Source organism: Lycorma delicatula, chromosome 7 (genome assembly GCF_047948215.1).
Source record: "Lycorma delicatula isolate Av1 chromosome 7, ASM4794821v1, whole genome shotgun sequence".
NCBI classification, from domain to species: domain Eukaryota; kingdom Metazoa; phylum Arthropoda; class Insecta; order Hemiptera; family Fulgoridae; genus Lycorma; species Lycorma delicatula.
The window spans coordinates 33230271-33254789 of record NC_134461.1 but is presented as its reverse complement, the minus strand read 5'-3'; the positions used below and the strand labels follow the sequence as shown (position 1 = coordinate 33254789).

Here is a 24519-nt window from a genome sequence, read left to right as displayed (position 1 = left end):
AATTTCACTCCTCTCAATGAGTTTACTGCTGCACCTACATTCTTACAAAATGAAACTAACTGTTTACTCTTGAAAAATATTCAGCACAAAAAGGTCTTCATGACAAAAATATTTTTAAGTTTTTCATCTCATATCGAGAGAGACCACAATTATTTTTTCATTTGTGACATTATGAGTAAAGGATTATGTAATAAAAAAAATTATGACCAATATAAAACAAAAAGAAATAATTTTTTACCTTGTGTGATACTTGTTTACTTTATGTGATCAGCCCAACACGAAATGTTAAAATAAACTAATACTATTAAAAATCTTTACTTATTAGTTCCACAGGGTAATTTCACATTATAAGAATCTTATCTAGAATAAAATAATCATTGAATCTGTTTTTGTAATATCAGGACTATTTAGATAGTATCAACATTACCTACAATAGTCAAAGAGGTTACTTTTCTGATTCCAGCAAAGAGAAAGTCAATTTTTCTTAAAAATATTAAATGAAATGTTCATGAAAGACCATTTCTATCACAATTCTTAAAAAATAGTAATTTTGAAGAAACAAATGGAAAGATTATTAGCAATGGACTGTTTTTAATTGCTTATGTTTAAAATCACCATAAATATTTTAGAGACCTTCAAATGTCTCCAATTGTTGTTATATTTTAATGATTGGTTACAATTGGCAATTAGCCAATTACTATTATGCTCAGCAACAATTTTTTAAATGTATAAGTATATATTATTGATTTATATATAATTGTTTTATTAATGATAGGATTTTAGTTTATATGATTTAGATTAAAGAATATCAATCAATTTTAAAAGAATATATTTTCTAGTAGTTGTGAAGGGGATAGATATAAAATGAAGTGATTTATAAGTCCTTAATCTCTTTTGATCCTGTTTTCAGTTTATCAGTTAGTTTTTAGTTACTTTCTTGTGTAAGAAATTTTATTCTACAAGTAGCAGCTAAGTCTATTAACAATTTGATTCATATTGAATAACACAAAGTAAAGCTAGCATTTTCTAGTTTTGAGTACTGTATGACTGAAAAAGAGAAATACAATTTTTCTTGGATGTGTTTTCATTGTATTCAAACTTTCTTTATATAAAAAATTAATATGTCCTCTTACATAAATTACCTTGGATATAAATTAGTTCTGTATCCTGAGACACCTTATATTACTTATAACGGTTGCTTCATATTAGATATGTTTGAAGAATGGAAGTGTAACTGATACAGAAGTCATTAGTAAAAATAAAAGAATAAAAAATTGTTTGAATCAGAATAAAATTGTTGGTATGTGAACTAGGTTGGTAAATTAGATAATAATTAACTACTCACTAATTTTAGTTGCAGTATAATTTAGGAAGCTAAGTTGAAAAATGAAACTTTATTACAGATTTGGAAATAGAAGGAAGAAGATATATGAATGAACTTATATTGGTTTCTTAACAGAATCTGTGATTGCTTGTCTACAACATAAGAAAAAATTTAATATAATTATTATAATTCTATTTCATAAAACAAAAATTTGTGAATACTTAATTTTTCTTTATACTATCAACTGACTTATAAAAAAGTTCATTATAGTATGTACATAATAATTTTTCAACTAACACTCTTCTGCAGATGAGGGAGTGGTATTTTATTTGTTGCGCTTGCATGAAAGTTCACCAATATTTTATTACATTTGTCATTCTTGTTAATAAATAATTTTTTGATCATTATAAAACTGCATTTAACAGAAAGTATTTTTAATTGTCTAAAATGTATACAAGAAAAATAATATTATACAATCAATCAAAATAAATTTACACAACTATCAGAACAGTGGCTCAGAAACATTCATGAGAAAATTATTGGTCAAGCAACAAAAATAAGACTTATTCAGCTAGTTGTGTATAGCTTACAATACATCTTGGATGAAATGTAAAATGCTGATTTAAGGTTTGCTTTTTCCTGTTTAGCCTCCAGTAATTACCTTTCAGATAATAAGATAATACTTCAGAGGATGATATGTATGAGTGTAAATGAAGTGTAGTCTTGTACAGTCTCAATTTGACCACTCCTGAGTTGTGTAGTTAATTGAAACCCAACCACAAAGAACACCAGTATCCACGATCTAGTATTCAAATCCGTGTAAAAATAACTGACATTAATAGGACTTCAACGCTGGAACTCTTGACTTCCAAATCAACTGATGCGAATAGACGCATTCACAATTACACAAAGTCAGTGGTTTTGATTTAAGGCTAGAATAAAACGAAGAAAAGGGGACTTTTTAGTTACGTGCATGGCTGTAAATTGATTCCCTACCTCTCCGCTTGATGCACCACTAGTAAATATGGCAACTCTTGTGCAGAAAATGTGTTGTGTAGTTTGCAAAATGAGAATCTGTAATTATATTATTTAAAATAACTACAGAATGCACTGTAATTATTTTAAATAAGTTACAGAATGCACTCCTAAGTCCATTCCGTAGAAATTGTTGTTCCTTCAACTGACAGTAATGCTTGTGAATTGATTTGATAATGATTTTGAATTGACTGTATGCCTCTGTAAAGATTACAGATTGGTCGAAGGTGTCTAAAGAAAATACTGAAAGTGACAGGGAATCTTCCCTGCTAAGCCCTAAAATATTTGTTAGAAAAACCTACTGCAAACTAGCAATGCTGGCAAAACTTGTATGTATATATATATATATATATATATATATATATATATATATATATACCGTTTACAGTTGTTACAGGCTTTGAAGCCTGCCAACTTCACAATCAAAATGTTGCAGCACATAGATGCATCCAAATTTTATCTTAGAAAAGTGACATCTTACACATGATGTCCCTATCTGGAGATCAGAAAATCCCCAAACTAAAGGTTTTCTGGGCAATATCCCAATGGCACATTTACAGGCCATTCTTCTTCGTTGTTGAAACCGTAACAGGAGTTGTTTATTTTGAGTATGACCTGTACATGGCTCAACCGCAAGATAGACCTGAGAATTTTATCTGGCATAATTCTGTATGAAATCAATTGAATGTCATTTTCCCTAACCACTCCATTGATTAGAAATGGGACAGATGACAGTTTTGTTTGCGGTGTTCTCTAATAAAAAAATAAAATTAATTGATAATTTATTTTAAATGTACATTCTTTTACAGTAGAAGGAAAAATTATTAAATTTCTGTTTTCTGAACTTTAAAATCACCAATAAACTATATTTAAAAAAGAATCCATTTTCAGAAAGGTTATAAGATAATTTATGTAGGCAAACAAATACATTCTGTTGTACTTTGGTGGTGAATAAATATATCTTTTTTAAATATAGATTTCATTTCTTTTATTACTGATCACAAGCTCTTATTTTTAAAGCAATGATAAAAACTCATCTTGTCTCAACAAAAAAGTCATTCTTTCCTGCTTCCATACCAAAACAAGAACCACATACAACATATGTTTAGGTCTATTTCTGAGTTAACATCACTCTGAACTTGAAATTTCTTTTTTAGGCATTTTCTTCATTTTTTATTTATCTTTTTCTTTTTCTCTTTCTTCCATCTATTTAGAAACTCATCAGAAGTAACATATCATGTTGTTTTAATGCATCTAGAAGAGCGCTTTGTGAGTTGTAAATCAGGTTTCAACATCTCTTTTATAACTAAACCACTAGTGATGATCTTTCCGTTTCATCGGAATATGGTGGACCTGCTTTGGTTCTGCAGTTGAAAAATCACTGGTTTCAAACGTAGTGATTTTGGAAGTAGAAGCAAGAGTAGTTACATTGCTACAATTAATCAAGCAACGAGGCTTAATTGCTTCAGGATTGATTGGCCAAACATCATTACCACCTAAAATATCTAAATCTGCCTAAAATATTTGCTGGTGTGACCGGCTTTTCCCAAGCTGGTCTTAGAGCTTTACCAAAGTCATAACTATTAAGATACTTCTTTTTATTTCTCTTCATTAGCGTGGTGCATTCTTCTGGGAAGGCCTTTTTCAAAGCACCAAACATTCCAACATCCAGGGAAAGTCTTCAACATTATTCCAGGACTGGTCCACAATTTTTGAAACAAACAAATCATCACAGGGGATGAGAGCTGGATGCTTTATTACATTCCTGAGATTAAACAAGCATCAATGAATGGAGACACAAACATTCACCCCAGTCAAAAAACGTGAAAACATCTCCACGTGTTCAAAAGGTTATATTGATAGTCTTTTTCGATTCTAAGGGAGTTATTTAAAGTAAATTTATGCCCCAAGGAATAACAATCAATGCTGAATCTTACTGAGCCTTTAAAAAGATTGCATAAAGCCATGGAAAACCGAGTGATGGGTCAGTTTTCCTCACGACAACGCTACGCTTCATTCAGCTCATGTAACAAGAGTTACTGCAAAAATTCAAGTGGGAAGTGCGGTCTCATCCACCTTACAGCCCTGACCTAGCAACCTGTGACTACCACCTGTTTGGTTCTCTCAAGTGAAATCTGGGAGGGGAGCGATTCCCTAATGATGATGAACTGAAAGATGCAATCCTTAAATGGTTGAAGGAAATAGGATGAAATTTTTATGAGTAGAATTAAAAAACTTGTCACAAAGTATGAAAAATGTTTAGAAAAACTTTGTGATTATATCGAAAAATAGATAAAAATATGTAGGTTTTTAATCAATAAAAAAAAATTGTCTTATAAATATGTGTTTGTTTCACAGAGGGGGTTTAACTTACTTCCTGATTATCCTTGTAATACCAGAACAATTTCCAGGCTCTTTACAGGGAAAAACGCTTAACAATACAGTTTTAATTCATTTCAACCCAGTAATGGTGTGTTTGTAGTAGTCTTACAAAATCCTATTTCATAGCTTGATCTGTGATGGATTGGATAACAAATAAAATTTATTTATTTGGTTGGATAACAAATAAGGTGCAAAACTCTTGCTATTACTTATTTAAGATATTAAATTAAAATATAGACAGTTATGTTCATCCTCTCAGAACCTGATATAAATGAGTTCATACTGCTGCTATTATAATCTGATACAAAGAATGGAACTATTGTTATTGGTATTGGTATTTTAATTTGAATAAATTTTTAAATCTGAATTTGAAAAGTTTTCAAAACGCGTCTTCCCAAATCAGCTGATCTGGAAGTCGAGAGTTCCAGCGTTCAAGTCTTAGTGAACTCAGTGATTTTTATACGGATTTGAATATTAGATTGTGGATACCGGTGTTCTTTGGTGGTTGGGTTTCAATTAACCACACATCTCAGAAATAGTCGAACTGAGACTGTACAAGATTACACTTCATTTACACTCACACATATCATCCTCATCATCTTCATATCAACTGAAAGGTAATTAAAGGAGGCTAAACAGGAAAAAGAAAAGAAAGGCGAAGAGAACTGTTTTCTGGAACAATTTACCTAAACCAAAGCATCTGGTAATCACGAGAGAAGATGGTAATTTTTAGAGGTTAAGTACTTTCCTTATCCTTAGAAAAAAAGTGATTGCTTCGAAGCTCCCAAGCTATGTACATCTGAAATGGTCTCATCAAGAGATGACATCATCAGCCCTTTGTCGGTGTACCCATCAGCCCATGATGGGCTGATGGGTACACCATCTCACTTTACACCATACTCACTTTGTGGGTGTACAACAGCAAATCTGAGGTGGTCTCATCAAAACTACAGATATCATCTAAAACCACACAGGGAGGCCTGTTTTCCCCCAACAAATTGAGATGGTGGGTGGTGCAACTCCTGTTGTTGGGATCTCCTAGGTTACCGCCTCTCCATCTCGTTTAGTGGATTCAATTGAGGCGGCATGTGCCAGTCTACCGCAAAGGTATACCAGAGAGGGGCACCCGCCAATATACTGGTGGACCCCTGAAATCGCAGAAAAGAGGAAGGCCTGCCATAGGGCTAGGAGACATATGATGAGGGCATACCTCCCTGCGCCCTTAGAGATAGATGATTGTATATGATTGATATTGATGTCGTTGTATCACAGTGGAGCTCCTCGTCCAAGTGCTTCGAGTAGTTCTTGGTCCTCTAATTAATAGGTTGCTCTTCGCCGGCCACTTTGCGGCGTGTTGGAACGTGGAGACTTGGTATTATTGTTCAAAGGGGCCGACAAAGATCCTACTGTTAGTTCTTCTTACCGTCCACTAACACTTTTGTCTGCGATTGGCAAGGTTCTTTTAAGTGCTTTGATTCCACCATTATACTCTCTTAAATCTTACAAGATCTTCATGAAAAGATCATTTTCCAGTGATGATCATTTTTCGGTGCAAATTACAACTGATGCTACAAGAAAATCGTATCCCATCTCCAAAAGATGCGACTAATGCGATTCTCCATGAAACAACTAGAGTTAATGACACTGATGTTAATGCTATAATTGACTTGGCTCAAAATATATTCCTAGAACATCCAGGAAACTCAAGAAGTAACCCATTCCAAGGTGGAATTATGAAATAAGTGAAACTGTAAAAAAAAAAAAGAAAAAGCAAACAACGCTTAAAAAAACATCCAACACTAGAAAATCTAATTACCTTTAAAAAAAAAGTTGGTTTATGCCAAAGTATTTATAACAGATTCTAAAAAACGATCCTAGTAACAATACGTGTCATTCATTAATAGAAATACAACTGCATAAAACGTTTGAAAGAAAGAATAGGCTCTTCTTTGTTGGCGTTCAAATTTACTCCCATTACTTGCCTTCAATATAAAGATGAACTTACAGATACTCCAAATGAAATTGCTGAGTTACTAGCCAATCATTTCGAAAAAGTCAGTAAAATGGCTAACTATGACAAATTTTTTAGAACTATATATCTGATTGTTAGAACTATATAATCAGATATGGCAGGATGGAATGTACTCGCAGCAGTGGAAGAAAGCACATATTGTTCCAATTCCAAAAAAAGATAAAGATCTGACAGATCCCAATAGTTACCGCCCTATTTCCTAGAAACGTGTTATTGGAAAAATCTTAGAAAAAATGAGTAATAATCATTTGGATTTTATAATGAGAAAATCTTTTATTGTCACATCAAGCAGGTTTCCGACAGTACCACATATACTTGTGCATTACATGCAACAAAGCCCTAAACATTATTAAATGCTTATAAGACATCAGTCGGGACTCAGATAAATAAATATTACTGCAGTTGTTAAAGCATTGATTCAGTCGAAGCTCAGTTATGGATGCAGTGTATATTCATAAGCTAGAAAGTCGCGTCTATGAAAGTTAGACATAATACATAAGAGCAGAATCAGATAATGCCACAGGCGCTCCGTACAACCCCTGTGACTAATTTAATGTCAGAAACCGGCATAATGTCATTACATTATAGAAGAGAGGTCCTACTGTTAAGATATGCAGCCAATATATGGACCTATCCTACCCATATAAACAACAAAATATTTAACAATCATTCTTTGGTTATATTACATGAATGTTGTGCTTCCTATTCCAGACCAATTGAATGTTTGCTTAAGAATTTTCTATATGAAGTAGTTTTTTTTGTATGAACATGAATTTCATTTAGTCATCACAGTAATATAGACCTCAATTTTTTTATTTATTTTTAATGAATTTTTTAATGTTTCTAATTTGATTTTTTGTTTTATTTAAGTGCCCTGGACCCTTTACACCCTAATGTCTGTTATTTTTGTATTCTTATATAAAATGTATGGGTCCTTTACACCCTTATGTCTGACAAACCTGGTTGTGATTTAAAACTCTATTTTAAAGAATGTGACAATAGCTAACACTTTAGAAATCAATGCCCACATAAGCAAAAAAAAAAAATTTTGGCCTCTGTATGAGGTATTGTGTGACTTCAACATATTTCATAGTTCCTATTGTAATATTAATACTATATATCACCAACAGATGCATTGTTACAACAATGTATAATTATTAGTGTTGTTAAATACTTATTAAGTTTTTTATTTGCTTGTAGGAGCAGAATGGCAAAGCCCCAGTTTGAAATTAAAAACCAGTGCTTTAAATAGTGCAACTGCAAACTTTATGTATACTTTGTTCCTTCAGTTTTAATTATTTTTTTCTTATGCATCTTGACTGATTACTAAAGAAACTAATAAATCAAATTCTCCCCATTAAATACTTTATATTAAATTACAGAATATATTTCAATAATTAATTTTGCATCAAATTTTAATTAAAATTTGTATAATCATTAAAAAATCACAAAAGATTACTTACTTTACAGTTTAAATTTTTTCATATACAAATACTTACAGGGAGAAAAATTCTGAAATTTTTTTTTGAATTGGATAAAAAATATTTTTAATAACGATTTGACTTTCAGAATAAACAATGAATGGAATATTAAAATAGATTATGAATGGTTAACATTTTTTTGCAAGAAGCAATTAAATAATCCTGAGTACCTTAAGGAAGTCAATTATGATATTTTTAATTATGAAAATTATTAAACAAGTTATTTTTAATGGATCCCTTAAGCAAAACATATCTTTTAAATACGTAAAGGTTTGAACAATGCAATACTTAACTATTTGTCAATTGAAGCAAGCTAAAAGGCCTAGGAAAGCATGTAAACCTGACCTCTTTGGTACCATTTCTTTTGTTCACACATGTCTGAGGTAAAATGTATTTTGTTCTTTTTTTTAAATACAATTTAACATCAAGTATCACCGAATTAAATTTGGTAATTTAAAATATATAGAGATGAAATATCCCCAAATTCTATCATGATTTTTTGACTGCCAGAATTAGAATATTTTTTTTTAAATGAATAGTTTAAGTATTGGAATGTTGTAATTTCTGTTAAATGAAGATTCTAAAGTGGATACAGTGGCTGAGTGGAAGGAGTCTTTTACCTCTTAGATACAATTAATAACCCACCGTGTTGGTCTAGTGATGAACTCATCACTAGACAGAAGACAGTTAGAGACTAGACTAGACAGTTAGAGGAAGATAGCAAATCAGCTCATTTCAAGTTGAGAGTTCTAAGGTTCAAATCCTAGTAAAAGCAACGACCTAGCGTTCAGATCTGAATGCTAGATTGCAAATACTGGTATTCTTTGGTGGTTGGATTTCACTTAACCACACATCTCAGGAGTGGTCAACCTGAGGCTGTACAAGACTAAACTTCATTTTCATTCATACATATCATCCTCATTCATCCCCTGAAATAATACCGTACAGTGGTTCCAGAGGCTAAACAGAAAAAGAAAGATACAATTAATAAAGTCTCCTATCTTTTCATAAAAGTAGGACACGTTTTAAATATCAAAATATTTAAATATTTTTTTTGTTAATTTAAAGATAGTTAAGGGATCTAATGTGTTTTGCGATAGAGTGGGAGGTACAGTTCAGGAGAACTTTATTTAATGATAAAGTATTATTTTATTTGAAAGAGAACTTGTTTGTATAATTTTTTTAATAAGACATCAAAAGACTGTATTAGAAATGAATGAACAAAAACACTTAATTTTGTATACAAAGATTTCAATAATAATTAATTTTGTCAATTTTTTTTTTTTTTTAATTAAAACAAAAGTAGGAGAGATTTTATTGTGCTACTTTGAAGTTATAACTAGCCACATTGCCCTTCTTGCAATGCTAATTACAAGAGGTCAGTCTGATTTTCATGATTGTACATGATTCGAGAATTATCAAAAAAATAATAAATATTAAGTATAAAAATATTAATAAAAAAATATTAACATTAAAGAATTCAATTTCACCTTTGCATCTCTATTTTTTTGAAATAGAGATGAAATAGGCATTACAAATAAAGTGAAAAAATTGTAAATTATGTTGGATACTTAAGTTTTTAGAACATAAGTAGACATCTATTATGAATGTAGATCTAAATATCTAAATATAGATCTAATATAAAAATATTCGAATATAAAAATAAATAAGATAATTTGAAATAAAAGTGTTTTACATTTTAATTACCCTTTTAGAGGAAGACAGTTTTGTTATATTGGATTCAAGAGAAAAATGTTAAAGAACCAGGGGACTAAGAAAGATTTGAAAATTTTCACTACCATACTGAGAAAGAACAAAGAAATTTAAGAGAGAATGGAATGTAGTCGTAGTTGAGGCTGTGGAAAATTAATTACAAGTGAAGAACTTACAGTGAGTAGTCAGGCTTTAAGCCAGTTGTAGTCAGTTTTAAATTTAAATATATATATATATTTTTTTTTTTTGAAGATTTTGCGGTCACAGTGGACCACTTTAGTCAACTCTGGTTTGTCTTTTCTTTTTCTTTTTTTTCGTGATTGCTTCCCAATACTTCATTCTGTCAGATCTTGCTTTTTTGAGTTCTTCTGAACAAACCCTTGTTGTTTTCTTTTCTTTAATTTTAAATCTGGATGTCGCTTCTTTTAGAATTTTTATATTGTCAGTTTTGTTTCGTGAATCTTCTACTCTGATTTCTAGTTCTTGCATATCTTGTTTAATTTCAGTGATCCAGGTTGGTGTTTTGGATATTTTCCAGTATTTCTCAATCAGTTTCCTGATGAGCCTGTTTGGTTCTGTTCTTATTATGTGTCCAAAGAAAGAGATTTTTTTCTTTCTAAAGTAGTCTAGAGCTGGTTCTATGTCTTTATGTACCTCTTGGTTTGGTATTAAGTCTCCATTCTCCCCCATCAGTAAGTCGTCTTTTATGTATGCAAGTTCTTAGAATTCTCCTTTCTATTCTTTGCATCTCTGCTGAGTGGGAAATGTTGGATCTTAGTTTGAAGAGTGTTTTGCTTCCATATGATATTATGATATGATTACAATTTTGTAATGTTTGAATTTGTTATGAGATGCATCTTTTGTTATATGTTGTTTTAGTGGTATTTTGTGCATAACTGAGCTTTTGTGTTCTTTCTTTCCAGTTTAGTTTTTCTTTGAGGTCATGTGAGATATTTTCTTCTAAATATTTAAACCATTCAACTAGCTAGACTTTGTGTCAATTTATGATTACGTGGTTCAATATCAGGGGATTTATGGCCATTATTCTAGTCTATGATATTATTCTAGTTTCATATGATATTCTTAGGCCTATTTTTCCTCCTAGTTCTTCCAATGAAGTTACTTGGATTCTAGCTTCTACGATGTTATTGGCTAGAAACGCTAGGTTATCTGCAAGTTCTAGACAGTTTACTTTGATATGGTTTACATGTTTCCTTGCTTCAATTGTTACGTGTGGTGGGTCTTTTTTGTACCATTCTCTCATTACATATTCTAGGGTGCAGTTGAAGAGTAGTGGGAGTAGTCCATCTCCTTGCCTTAAACCTGTTTTGATTAGGAATTGTTCTGATGTTTCTCCTCTGAATTTTATTTTGGAGCATGTGTCAGTTAATGTGAGTTCTATCATCTTTACTAGTTTCAGGTGTAATCCTAGGTTTCTTAGTATTTTCAGCATTGATGGTCTATGAGTACTGTTGTAGGCTTTTTGGAAATCTATGAATGATTTTATTAGTTGTCTTTGTTTCATTTTGTGTACATCCATTATTAATTTGAGAGTGATTATTGATTCAGGACAGCTTCTCCACGGTCTAAATTCCACTTATATTCTCCCAGTTCATTTTCAAGTTGATCGTTTATTTTATTCAAGATTATTCTTGAGAATATTTTATATGTACAATCTAATAGTGAAATTCCTCTGTAGTTTTTGGAGTTTATTTTGTCTCCTTTCTTGTGTAGTGGGTGTATGAGTGCAGTAGTCCAGTGTTTAGGTTATTATTTTTTTTTGAGTGATTGTTTAGTCTCCTTGGAGAAGTATTTTCAAAGTTCTACCACTGCCTGGTCTTTCCCACTTGCTTTGTGATTTTTCATTTCTTTGAATGCTTGGTTTAGTTCTTTTAGTGTAGCTGAGTTAATTGGATTTTGGTTTGATTTGATAAGTGTGATTGTGTCATTTTGGAAGAGTTCTTTGGGTTCTTCATAATTTAGTAGTTTTTTGAATAATTTCGCTAATATTTCACAGTTTTGTTTATCATGTGAAATTTTACAATCTTCATCAATTAAGATTAGAGTTGGTGGTTCATTTTAATATATTTCCCTCATCTGATTATTACGAATAAATACAATTTTTGTTTCTGAAAGAAAGTCGTGTTTTTAATCTGCAAAGATTACATGTCAACTAAGAATTCTTCAATAATATACTTTTATAATGATAAAAAATATATATCCATTAATAAGAGTAACAGATTTAATTTTTATTATTTATATCTTGAACAACTTCCATGAGTAGCTTATAATAAAAGAATCAGAAAGAAGGTAAACTGAAAGATTTCTCACAACGGAAAGGTCACACACATAATTAATAACATTATTGAAGGCTATCTGCTTTGTATAACGCAAAAACAATTTTATTCACCTGACTAGCTTTGAATTAACTGTAAAATCAGGTAGGCGATTAATTTAGCTAAAAAAGGTAAGGAATCAAGTATTGAGGGTGGAACATTGTTTTGTAATTTTTATGATGGATTTACACCAAATTTTTTACAGTAATTAACTTGCTATGTAGTTTCTTCTGACAAAAGCAAACATGATCCTCGCTTTGTCCTTACTGAAATTATTAAAATCTTTTCTAATGAACAATTACTTCCTAATACTCAAGTTAATAAGAAATCTAAACTAAATAAATAAAAACATTTTGTTAAACAATTTAAAATGGTATTTTAATTGTTGTACTTAATATCTTGATATACTTAATAGTTTTATCTAAACATGTTAAAATTTCACTTATGTACTGTTTAAAATTCTGGGATTTTAATGAACCTTTACTAATACTGTTATTGAATCTGTTATTCTTATTAATGAATATACATTTGCATATCATTATAAAGATATATTTTTGAAGAATTCTTAACTGACATGTAATCTTTGCAGATAAATTCATAACTTTGCTTATTTTTTATGTATATAGTTTTGAAATTTAACATTTTATGTGTAATTTTTTGGATTCATTGTATTTTGAACATATAAAATTCCTTATTCTGTCATATTGTGATGAACCCAATTTGGGCAATCACAGTAATCAGTGTAGTTTAACATCATTTATAAACCAAATCCAAATTAAGTTATAATTAATTAATTATAACCACTTTAAGAACATCAAATTTTGACTCATCAAAAATCGATATTATCTTGACCTTACCACATTAAAGTTTTTTATAAAGATAAATAAAAATTTTAATAAACCAATTCAATATATATTCCAATTTCTTTAAATTTAGTTTGACTTTAATTTAGTTCACGAAGGTATGTAATCTATGAATTTGGTACTTTTTTGGTAATTATAAGCAAGAAGAAGAAGATTTATAAACTTAATAATAATTCATTTTATGGTTTTCTAGTCATAAAGTAAATATTTCTCAGTATTATTTTTTTTATATACGAGTGTGTGTGCATATACACACACACATATGTACAAAAATTGTGAGAGGATCTTTTAGTTAACAGACTGGCTCATTTAATATATTAAAATAATAATTAATATCTTTTGTAAAACCGAATAGTCATATAGTTGATTTGGAAATGCATTATGACTACATGCTTATGTAAGAAATTTATTTTTAACGTAATATCAGTTAATTTCTTGGGTTAAAACAATCTTTCAAATGCCTTTTATCTTTTTGCTGGTCATTTATGTAAGACCCAATAGTTCGTTCTTAGCTTGATTTAATTTTAAAATTGACAATGTATTCAATATTTTCTTTTCTGGTTATAATTATTTAAAAAATAACTGCTACATGTTTCAGTTTTTTTTTTATTCTTATGATTGACCAGCGATTACGAGTTTATTTTATAAACTAATAATAAGATCTGCAATTTTATTTTAAATGTAAAAATACTAGTAGAACCACACTAAAATTATAATTTTAACATGTTTTCAAATGAATTGCCTGTAGACAAACTGGTTGGGAGATAGATTCGTTGTGAATAAAATTGCAAGTGTGTAAAAATCAAGGTTATATAGTTTTTTGGTGCTGTTATTTATGTTTCTATTTTTTAATTATTTTATGAGTTGCAATTACAATTGTGTATTCTTAAAATTATTTGTTATTATTGATAACTTTTTAATTATTTATTTATGATGATCAGACTTGTTTTATTTAAATTGATTTTATTTATGGTGTAATATAATGTAGTACAATTATCCATTATTATAATTTTAAAAGAATGATAACTTATTAAGGCAAAATGGCTATTTTACATATTTCATATACATTTAGAAAGAACCATAAACTTATAAATTCTTGCAAGATTAGCTTTAATGCACGTTATCTTTGAAAATGTATTGTACATTTTAAAGTGAAAATATTAACTTGATTTTGAGTAATTAAACTTTTGGTATCATAAGAAAATACATCTGGCAGTACTGAAGTAAATATTCATTTTTTCTAAGTAAATATTTTGTATAGACTTGTGTTTAAATATATGTTAAACTTTAATTTAATTTATTTAAAAATACTATTGTAGAAACTTTGTCCAATTTTAACAGCATAAATATGTGGAAACGTTTCATGTGTCCAAAGCCTCCTCCGTTAAACATTCTTTTCCATATTGTTTGTTATATAATATTTTTTCTCTATATAGAGTTGGAAGCTTAAAATAGTATTAACAACCCTCTTCACTATACCCCATACGTACTGACTACTGTCAGTAGAGAGCTTAGCAAATTTAGCTGTAACTTGCTTGTTACTATATTGCCACCAAATTGAGTCATAAAGTGAAATTATAGTTATTTTCCTTCAGCAGCAGATGTCACATGGGTACTAAAATTCAAGTAAGCTTTTGTATTAACATAAAATATATGAAAATTTTGGAGTTTGTAAATTTCTGTTAGTTCTGTTAGTCAGCTACATGTACAGTACTTAACAGCTGTTCCTGCCCTGGATGTGGAACGTATATGGTATATTTAAAATGTAAGGATTATCTACCTCAGACTATTATTTTTTTTTTTTTGAGGTTTTGAAGAATCAACTTCTGTGGTCATTAGCCCTTTCCATGTCAAAAAAAGAGAAAGAAAATTTCTTTCCCTCCTGATAAGAACACTAGCAACATAGTCAGAAGATCACCTAATAAATAACTTGTCAAAGGTTTTTTAAATCCCAAAGAAACACAAAATGACATGGGTGTAAATGATAATACTTCAAAACTCGACTTGTCTCAAATTAGATTAAGGCTTTTTAATGTTTCCTTTATTCTCTTTTTTCATTTTACTGGCTGATGGTTCATGCCTAAGTTGGGAACTCCTTCCCTTGATTACTTCCTGAACTTTTTGTGTGGGTGTAGGACACGAAATGAGGTATAGTCTTGTACAGACTCAGGTCGAACATTCCTGAGATGTGTGATTAATTGAACCCTACTAGGTTCAACCAAAGTAACCAACTAACCACCAAAGTACACTGGTATCCACTATTTAGTACTCAAATCCGTATAAAATAACTAACTGCTACTAGGATTTGAACCCTGGAACCTTAAACTTCGAAAATCTGCTGTTAAACAACTGACATTCCGATGATGAGTTAACTACTAGATGAACCCATTGGGCTCACCATATTAAAATAAATTTAAAACAGAACTGATTACTTTTGAAAGTAATGTAAAAAATTGCTTCTCATCATTTTGAGTCTGAAATATTATGTAGGTGGCAAAGCCGCTAAGTGATAAAAAAAAAAAATTTTTAATAATAAATATTGAAAAAATTAGACCAAAAAAAAAAAAAATATATATATATATATATATATATATATATATTTTATTTTAGAAGTAGGAAATAAATTTTCTAAGAAAATCTTTTCTAAAAATATTTATATGTATGTTAACCTTAATAAATTTTCTTAAGTAGTTTTCTCTTAGCAGCCCCTTCAATAAAAGTTAAAATAGAAAAAAAATTTCTGCATTTTAGATTCAGGATGTATAATTAAAAAAAAAAAAAGCTTTCTTCTGTTTGAAGTATAAACGTTCATGAAATTTTTCAAAAATATTTAAACCAAAGGAAAATAGACAAAAACAACAAAAAACCATATTTCTTTCATTTAAAGCATTGATTCCCAAAGTGGTCCAGGTGGACCCCCAGGGGTCCACCTGGACCCCTGGGGGTCCACGGAGACTCGACGGGGGTCTACGTTGGCGTGACAAAAAAATGGGGGTTCACAATTCGTAAGCGGGGGTCCATGAAAATTCATCTGGTTTCGATAGTGAAGAAATAAAATGTTGGCTTGACTTTGCGTATCAATCTAGGCAGATAATGTTTTGAGAAGCTCAGCGACTGTAACTTACAATTACAAGGGGACAGTCTCAATTTAATAAAAACAAAGGGTGTAATTTCAGCTTTTCTTGGAAAATTGAAATTTATGAAGCAAAATATTAGTCGGCGCGTATTTTCCCAGTTTTCAAACTTGTCACAGGTAGAATGCCTTGATGAGGATATTCAGAAATACGTTCAACATTTAATTGCCCTGCATGATGACTTCAAAATCAGATTTGAAGATATTCTGACGATGGAAATACCACCACGGATCATAAATCCATTTGATGAAACGGAAGTGGAGAATGTGATATTACAAGAGGAGCTACTCGAGCTTAGCACTAATGAGGAGCTGAAGGTGAAATTTAAAAGAGGGTATCAAACATTTTGGCTGCAGGCAGAAATACCAGAAAAATACCCTGGACTGTGGGGAATTGCGAGAAAGCTTTGAATAGCATTTCCTTCGTCATATCTTGTGAAAAAAGTTTTAGTGTCGTTACAAACCTTTTATCAAAAAAAAGGAGCAGATTCAATATCACAGAACGGGGAGATTGGCGCTTATTCCTAACAAAACTGAAGCCAAATATTGATAATTTGCTGTCAATCCATCAAGTACATACCTCCCATTAAAATTGTAACTATTTTGTGATTGTCATTGTAGAAGTTACATTACGTTATTAATGTTTAATTTTAATTATATATAACACAATTTTATTATATTACATTGCAATATGATAGCAATAATAATTAATAGCGTAATGATTACATATTTGAATAAATGCAACACAAAAAATATACTATTTTTCTTTTGCTTTTTACCACTCTGAATGGGAAGTTTTCTAAATAAAATAAGTGAGAATCGTTTGCTTTCTTGTGCTGTGAGTAGAAAGCTGTCAAAAATATAAAGTTGGATGGAAGCATTTTTTTGATCAGCCAATTTTACTTTTTTGACATCCACTCACAGCACAGTCAATCAAAATTAACCAATCAATTCTCACTTTTTTTTCGGAAACTGATTAAAGTAAAAATAAAAAATCAATCCCCACTTTTTGAATTACTTGTCATGTGCATTTTCGGTAACATATTTGCTTAAATAAAATTTTTATTAAAATGTTCCTGAAGAAATCAAAATTTTTTTTGCGATAACCCCACGATATCCACCGTAACGAATTTTGAAAAAGTAATATAATAATTGCCATAAAAATACAGATATTTGAGCAAAATATGCAAAAAAAAAAAAATTGGTTTCTCGGAATATAAGGTCATTTTTTGACACTACTATCATATTTTACCCTTAGCTATATTCCCCAGAAAAATAAAAAGGATAAAAATAAATTATACCTGGGTGTACGTTGAAAACCGATATTAACCTCCGAATATTCCCAGATTTTTACCTATTTGGCACCCGTGGTAATAATATACAGATAAAAGTATAAAGTCTGCCCGTTTTACTTTGATTCCGGGTAAAACGGACATTGAAATCGAATCCACGACACCACAGCCACCCCTATTACCAGGTTGAAATAAATTTAAATTACCGTAGTACTTCCACGGTGTTTTAATTTCAAAAAATAAATTTACAAATATATAAAATAAATTGTTCAGGTCTTTTGCCGCCAAAAGGTTTGGAAATAATAATTCTGGTATTACAATACCAGAATTATTTTTTCTTCAAACCGTGTATTGCCGAAATTAAATATTGTAGTACGGGGATCATACGTTAAACCAAAGGATTCTATGACAGAAAAATTTCAACACAATAACGATTGTTTATCATTTTTTATAATTTCAAATTTTAATTATTATATATATGCATTATTCTTCTAAAATTTACATTCACTCACAATTCATCAATAACAATAAATAAATCTTCTAGGTAAATTTATAATAAAAAAAAAATGAATTTAAAATTTAAATAATGTTTTCAGGTAAATTAAATATATAATTAAAATAAATTACTTACAAAATTATTATATTGCTCCTTACGCCGTAACTTTGATTTTTATCTTTTTATGATTACACTATCGAGCTCTCTTACGAAAATTTTGACATGATCTCATAAACTTTTCTATTAGAATTTTTCCCAAAAATCCTGTACTCCCAGTAATTAGTATTATTTCTCCACTTTAAAATTATTATAATAAAGTTTCTGATAAACTGGTGTTCATGATGCCTTTAGCTGTCTCTTAAAAATAAAAAACTTTATAACATAGTATGACGTGTTTAAAACAATACTGCGAACTAACTGTATTTACAAACTAGCTTGAATCCTGTTTGCTGTCCCATCATTACAAAGGCATTATTCTTTGTGGAGTGGTAAATCCTAACAATTTTTAAGTGGTACTTCTAATTCTTCAAGCAGCAAAATAATTGTTTTGAACAAAGATGAACTATTGTGACTTGTCAGTGATGCTTAAGAATGAGTCTTCTACCATTTTTGACTCATCACAATGCTGAGTAACAATAGCTAATGATTTTGTAAAAGAAATGATTTATCAACAATCAAAGAGAAAGAGTTTTTCTGATGGATATTTCTAGCATCAACCACTAAAACATTACTTATTAAATATAAAGTATCAGTGCAACTAAATTTAATATTTTAATTATTGCACTATCAGGAGCAATTGCTTTTATTATATTAATGACTGTAGTGTACCCATTAATTTTAAAGGAAGATTATGCTCAGCAATTCTGCTTCAGTAACTTTATTATGTAATGAGGAACAGATGCTGTTAACAGACTGGTGGCTACACTAAAGATGGTAATTGTATATTCTACATTTGCTTTATACTAAGGGGTATTTGCATGTCTATGCATAAGGCTCTTGCTACTGTTAATTTCAATATTACAGTATGGCATTTGTATTATCATCACTAGGCAGAATCCAAGATTTTAATAAGGATCATCAAACTAGGCATTATTAAACTTTTGTTCTTTAGCTGAGCTAAGTGAATTGGTTCCAAGAATAAATCACTAGTTACACATTTAGTCACTTACTGTCCTATGATGTCAAAACAACACTTTCAGCTCAGCTAGATGATCACAAACTCTTTTGAAATTTCAAATACAAACTGTATAGTTTTTTCTGTGTTTTTTCCATCCTGATAATTACACTGTATATGAATTTTTTAGACTTACACGATACAACACTTGCCATTAAAAATAATTACTAATACTATATAAGTACAGTAGTAGTCCATCACACTACATACGCAACCCAAACAGAACAAAATGAACTGAGTTTGTGATCATGAGCATGAACTAGCATGAAAAAGTTTAAGTCCACCGATTCCTCTGGCAGGGCATTCATACAATGATGATTAAAATTTATATGATAGTCAAGTCGAAAGGTAATACATTTGCTAATTAAAGGTCTTTGCACTGGCTGTCAAGGTCTCAGTGACCACTGGTAGAGGTAGAGCATCTCACCGGCATTCATGTAACTCGTCATCAAGTGAATGGAAAAGAGATTAAATAGTAAGTATGGGCAATCTACCAATAAAGAAAGCGGTAAGAGGGGCAGTAGAAGTTACTTCCAGGCAGCACATGCTAATTCCACCCACAACTCATTGGTTTATAGTAATTTTCCCCAGCATAAGAACAGCAAAAGCAATTTTTGTTTTAACAAAACTCAATAAACTCAATATTTTAAAAATATGAATTACCTACTAACAATCAGTGAAAAAATATAAACCCCTATACTGGTATGCCTACTACTAAAAATAAAATTTGTAAATTGTATGTTGATTCTGATGAGGATGAAATTGTGAATATTTTTAATGGATATGGTTCTTGGACCTATTTTATTTATAATATTTATTAATGACCTATTGCTACATAAATGTTATGGTAAAGCTACTTCTTTTGCAGATGATACTGCTCTAGTATATTCATCTAAAATTTTTTTTAGATTTCAGACTTATCTAGAAAATTCAGGCTTATGGTTTTATGTCAATATATTAGCTCTTAATGCTTTAAAAAACCAATATCTAATTCTTAGTAGTTTGCTTCCAGCTTATTAGCTCCATTAATAAGGTAAGGTCTCATAATGGTGATTGTGCTCATACTCAATTGCACTGCAACTAAGTCATCTCGGGTGAATTTTATTAAATACTTATGGTTGATGGTAGATGACAAATTTTCATGTAATTTATACGAAGTGAAAATATATTATAGAAAAATATTTTTTATATGAGAAAACTTTTTAATGCTTATAAACTATTTTTCCAACAGAGTCCTTTAACAAATTTACTTTTACTACTTTATTCAAAATTAAATTATGGATAGCACTGCTGGGGATCAACCGAAGAAAAAGATTGATGGGATTAGGGTAGCTAAAAAACTCTTAAAAATATAAAGGAATTACCTACCAAGAATCAGTAAACGGGTATGTCTGCTATCAAAAATAAACTATCAATAATATGTGTATATCAATTTGTTTCTGATGAAAGTGAAATTGCTAATATTTTTATGGTTTCTGACTTTTATGGTTAAAAGGTTTCTGGATTATTTCTTGATATTCATAAATCAACAGACAGTTAAAACATTTGCTTTTATTAGATAAAATGTGTAGTGCTGACATTAAAGGTCTAGCTTAAAAATGTTTTGCATATTATCTGGAGTGCTGAAGTAAGTGCATAGTTGTGCACGATTTATTAGCAATACCCTGCAGGTGAAATGTGGAGTCTCCTCAGCAATCAGTTCTTAAGCATATTCTATTCATAATCTTTATTAATGATTTGTTTTCGCATACATTTTATGGTACAGCTTATTAGATTCATTAATAAACCAAAATGTTGACTGCAATCATATTCAATTTAAATTGTATTAAATGGTATCTTTATCGACACCGACCCTGGTACAAATGTAAAGATATTGTGTGTTTAAGTGAGAGAAAGATAACTGAAGAAAACAGTGCATGTGTGATGTTAAGTGTATTAAGGTTTTTTTTTTTATTTTGATGTTTTATTAATTATAATTATTGATCTGGTACTCCTACCTATGGTGAAGCTTTAGCTTTGTGGGTAGTAACTACTACAACTACTTTATGAGTTACTTATATGCATTGTGTACAGTTTCTTGTCATTTTCGTGTATGTATTATGCATTGATGCAGTTGAAAATAAATAAATAAATGTATTGTTATTACTACTGTCTTGCATTTCAAATGTTCCGGGTTTTAAATTTTATTAGCGAGCAACTAATGAAATCAGTTGTGAAATTGTACTTACATTCTTAACTTTGACATAACCTAGAAATGTCACCAACTTATATTACTAGCACATATTAACTTTCTTTTTTTCATTTATTCCTCGATCACCTGCAGGTTTTTTAAATATATATTTGGATATTCGGGGCCTTTTTTAATAGTTAAACAAATGATAAACTAAAAATTAATAGACAACCACAGCCAGTGTTTACTTGATATTGCCGTAATAATTCTAACAAAGAGTATGAAATATTATTTTAGTATAGTTCATTATTCAAAAATAATTTTTACTAAAATACATAGGGAAGTAAATATTTCGAGAACAAAGATTCAGCAAATGTAGTGTCAAAGTACATCTTTTTTATGTTGTGCCTGAATATTTATAATTGAATTAGGAAAAAATGAAACCGATAGATATTGGTAATCGAAGCTGCAAAAGACTTAAAAATTTTATCATATAAAAACTATTTTTCCAATAGTGTCCCTCAACAAACCTACTTTTACTACTTTATTCAAAATTAAATTTATGGATAGCAGTGCTATCTATAATCTTAAGTTTTTTTTAAGCTGCAATAGCTGTAGACTTCTTACTGAGCACTAGTATATATATATATTTTTTTAATGTAAACCTATTCACAGGGTAAACTTATTCTCAGTTTTTTGAGATGCGTTTTACTTTTAGAAAAATAAAAATAAAAATACCTCATCGACGAGGTAGATTCAAAGCCGTGTTGCCCCAACAAGTCTCTTCCTCCTGCTTTCTTAATTTACAAAAATCAGATTGCATTGATAAAACTTGGTTTTTCCAAAATATTATCTGCCTTAAAGTAACTAAAAATTATGTAGTGGGAAGATCATATGTTAATCTTAGTGGATATAATCCTCTAAAGAGAATAAGATATCAAGATATAATAATGGATAATTTCACCAGAAATTTGTGTGTGGACTACTACTGCTATATTGCATGAGGTGTGCCTAATTATTTTAACAAAATTTGTTTCCCATTTTGATAACTGTTGTATAAATGTTTGACTTTTTAGTAAGCAGTACATTATATTTTATTTGATAATGTAAATTAATTCCACAAATAAATTAACTTCAAACAACTAACTGTTCAAATAAACATACAATTGGGAGTGAAGAGATGCTATGAGTATGTGAGATGTATGACTAACATTGCAGTAGTGGTAAGAATAATACTCGTGCTTTTTATAGACTTTTTTTAAACTTTACGGGACTTTCAAACATCAACTAAACAATATGACTTTGTGCCAAACTTTCTCATCTCGACTCTCAGTGAACCAAAAATAATCAAAGAATTTTATTGAGAAAAACTATGAATTCTATGGGAAATTAAAAAAAATCTTGGGAAATTTTACCTATGGAATTAATAAATAATAACTGTTCTTACCTTTACCTTTAACTTTTTTCCAAATGTTGATTTTTATGAAAATTTAATTAAATTTTTTATGTACCTGGGCATTTTATTTTAACCTCTGTTGGTGCATCACTTCTGTCTGAAAAATATACAAATAAAAACTTACCATAATTAAAAAACAATGGAAGAATGTTACAGCCTGACTGAAAATTATGATGTTAATTATATTTTAATCTTAACAATTTTCAATAAAATTAGAATTTATGACTGAAGTATATATTTTATAAACAATAATAATCTGCCGATTGGTGTGTTCTCCATCCACTACTTATAGGCACCCAATATGTTACAGAGCAGTATATGTTTTTCCAAAACTCTTACTTAAATTAGGCTGAATAATTCAAAATTAATTTTGAATTAAACTTAACCAGAATATATTTGCATTTAAAAAAAAAAAAAAAAACTAAATAAATTCTTGAAAATTACATCACCATTTACAAAAATGATTGTTTACATCAGTTTATAAAAATTACAAAACTTGATTGTAAAAAAAAAGTAAAACCACTTGTTAATCAAGTTGAATTAATTTTAAAATACAGCTGGTTTGAGAGAGCTGAGCTTAGAAAAGATTCACATCATTTCCACCACAGATTGTTTGAAAATAATGATAACATAAAAATCACAAACAATTGGTATTGGTAAAAAAACAATTATAAAACTACAAAAAAATTACAAATCTGGAATTAATAGTTTATTTTTGTAAACTTTCCTAAAGGCGATAAAACTTCCTAAATGTCAATAAGACACTAGACATAATAAAATAAACATACTCAAAAGTTTAATTTTTGGGAGGAATTTCCAAACTCTTTAAAGCAAAAACTGTAGCGAGACAAGGTGATGGTCTCTCACTCTCTTTTTTCCTGTTTAGCCTACGGTAACTACCGTTTAGATAATTCTTCAGAGGATGAATGAGGATGATATGTATGAGTGTAAATGAAGTGTAGTCTTGTACATTCTCAGTTCGACCATTCCTGAGATGTGTGGTTAATTGAAACCCAACTACCAAAGAACACCGGTATCCACGATCTAGTATTCAAATCCGTGTAAAAATAACTGGCTTTACTAGGACTTGAACGCTGTATCTCTCGACTTTCCAAATCAGCTGATTTGGGAAGACGCGTTAACCACTAGACCAAGATGATCTCTCACTAATAATGTTCAACTGCACTCTGGAAAAATTTCCTGAGAAATAGAATAGGATAATACAAATGCTTAATAAATCTGGGGTACACAACATCTAAATGTTTAAATGTAATTGTTCAGATGTAATTAATAAAACTCCTCAGCAATAATTTATTTATTTTCAAAAACAATTCAAGCATATGAAAAATGTTTAAAAAACATGTACATAAAAATGATTAAAAATCCTCCTTATGACTAGTGAAACAATACCTTCAAATGTCAAGGGTATACCCGCACTCAACAGGTAGAAATAAAGTGGGAGGAAAGGTTTCAATAAAGTGTTGCACCTAAAATATTAAATAAAATATTCACAAACAAAACTTTCCTCAGGTATCTTCAGCCGCAGTAGTAGAGTAAAGCAGCTAAAGTTAAGGCAATTTTGATGCAATAAATTAAATATTAATTTATTACATAGATGTATTATATTTATTA

At 29.9% G+C, this 24519-nt stretch overlaps 1 long non-coding RNA gene across 10 annotated transcripts in view; it reads right to left on the bottom strand.

The window, feature by feature from the left end:
* LOC142328204 (uncharacterized) overlaps positions 1-24519 on the bottom strand; it is a 118927-nt gene that overhangs the window by 91150 nt on the left and 3258 nt on the right. For 6 of the 10 annotated variants that reach the window (XR_012757223.1, XR_012757225.1, XR_012757222.1 and 3 more), the window contains exon 3: positions 22885-22984. This is a non-coding gene — a long non-coding RNA (uncharacterized LOC142328204). Of the gene's footprint in view, positions 1-18222; positions 18445-22878; positions 22985-24519 lie in introns of all 10 variants that reach the window. The other 4 variants (XR_012757224.1, XR_012757221.1, XR_012757219.1 and 1 more) reach the window with 3 other exon arrangements.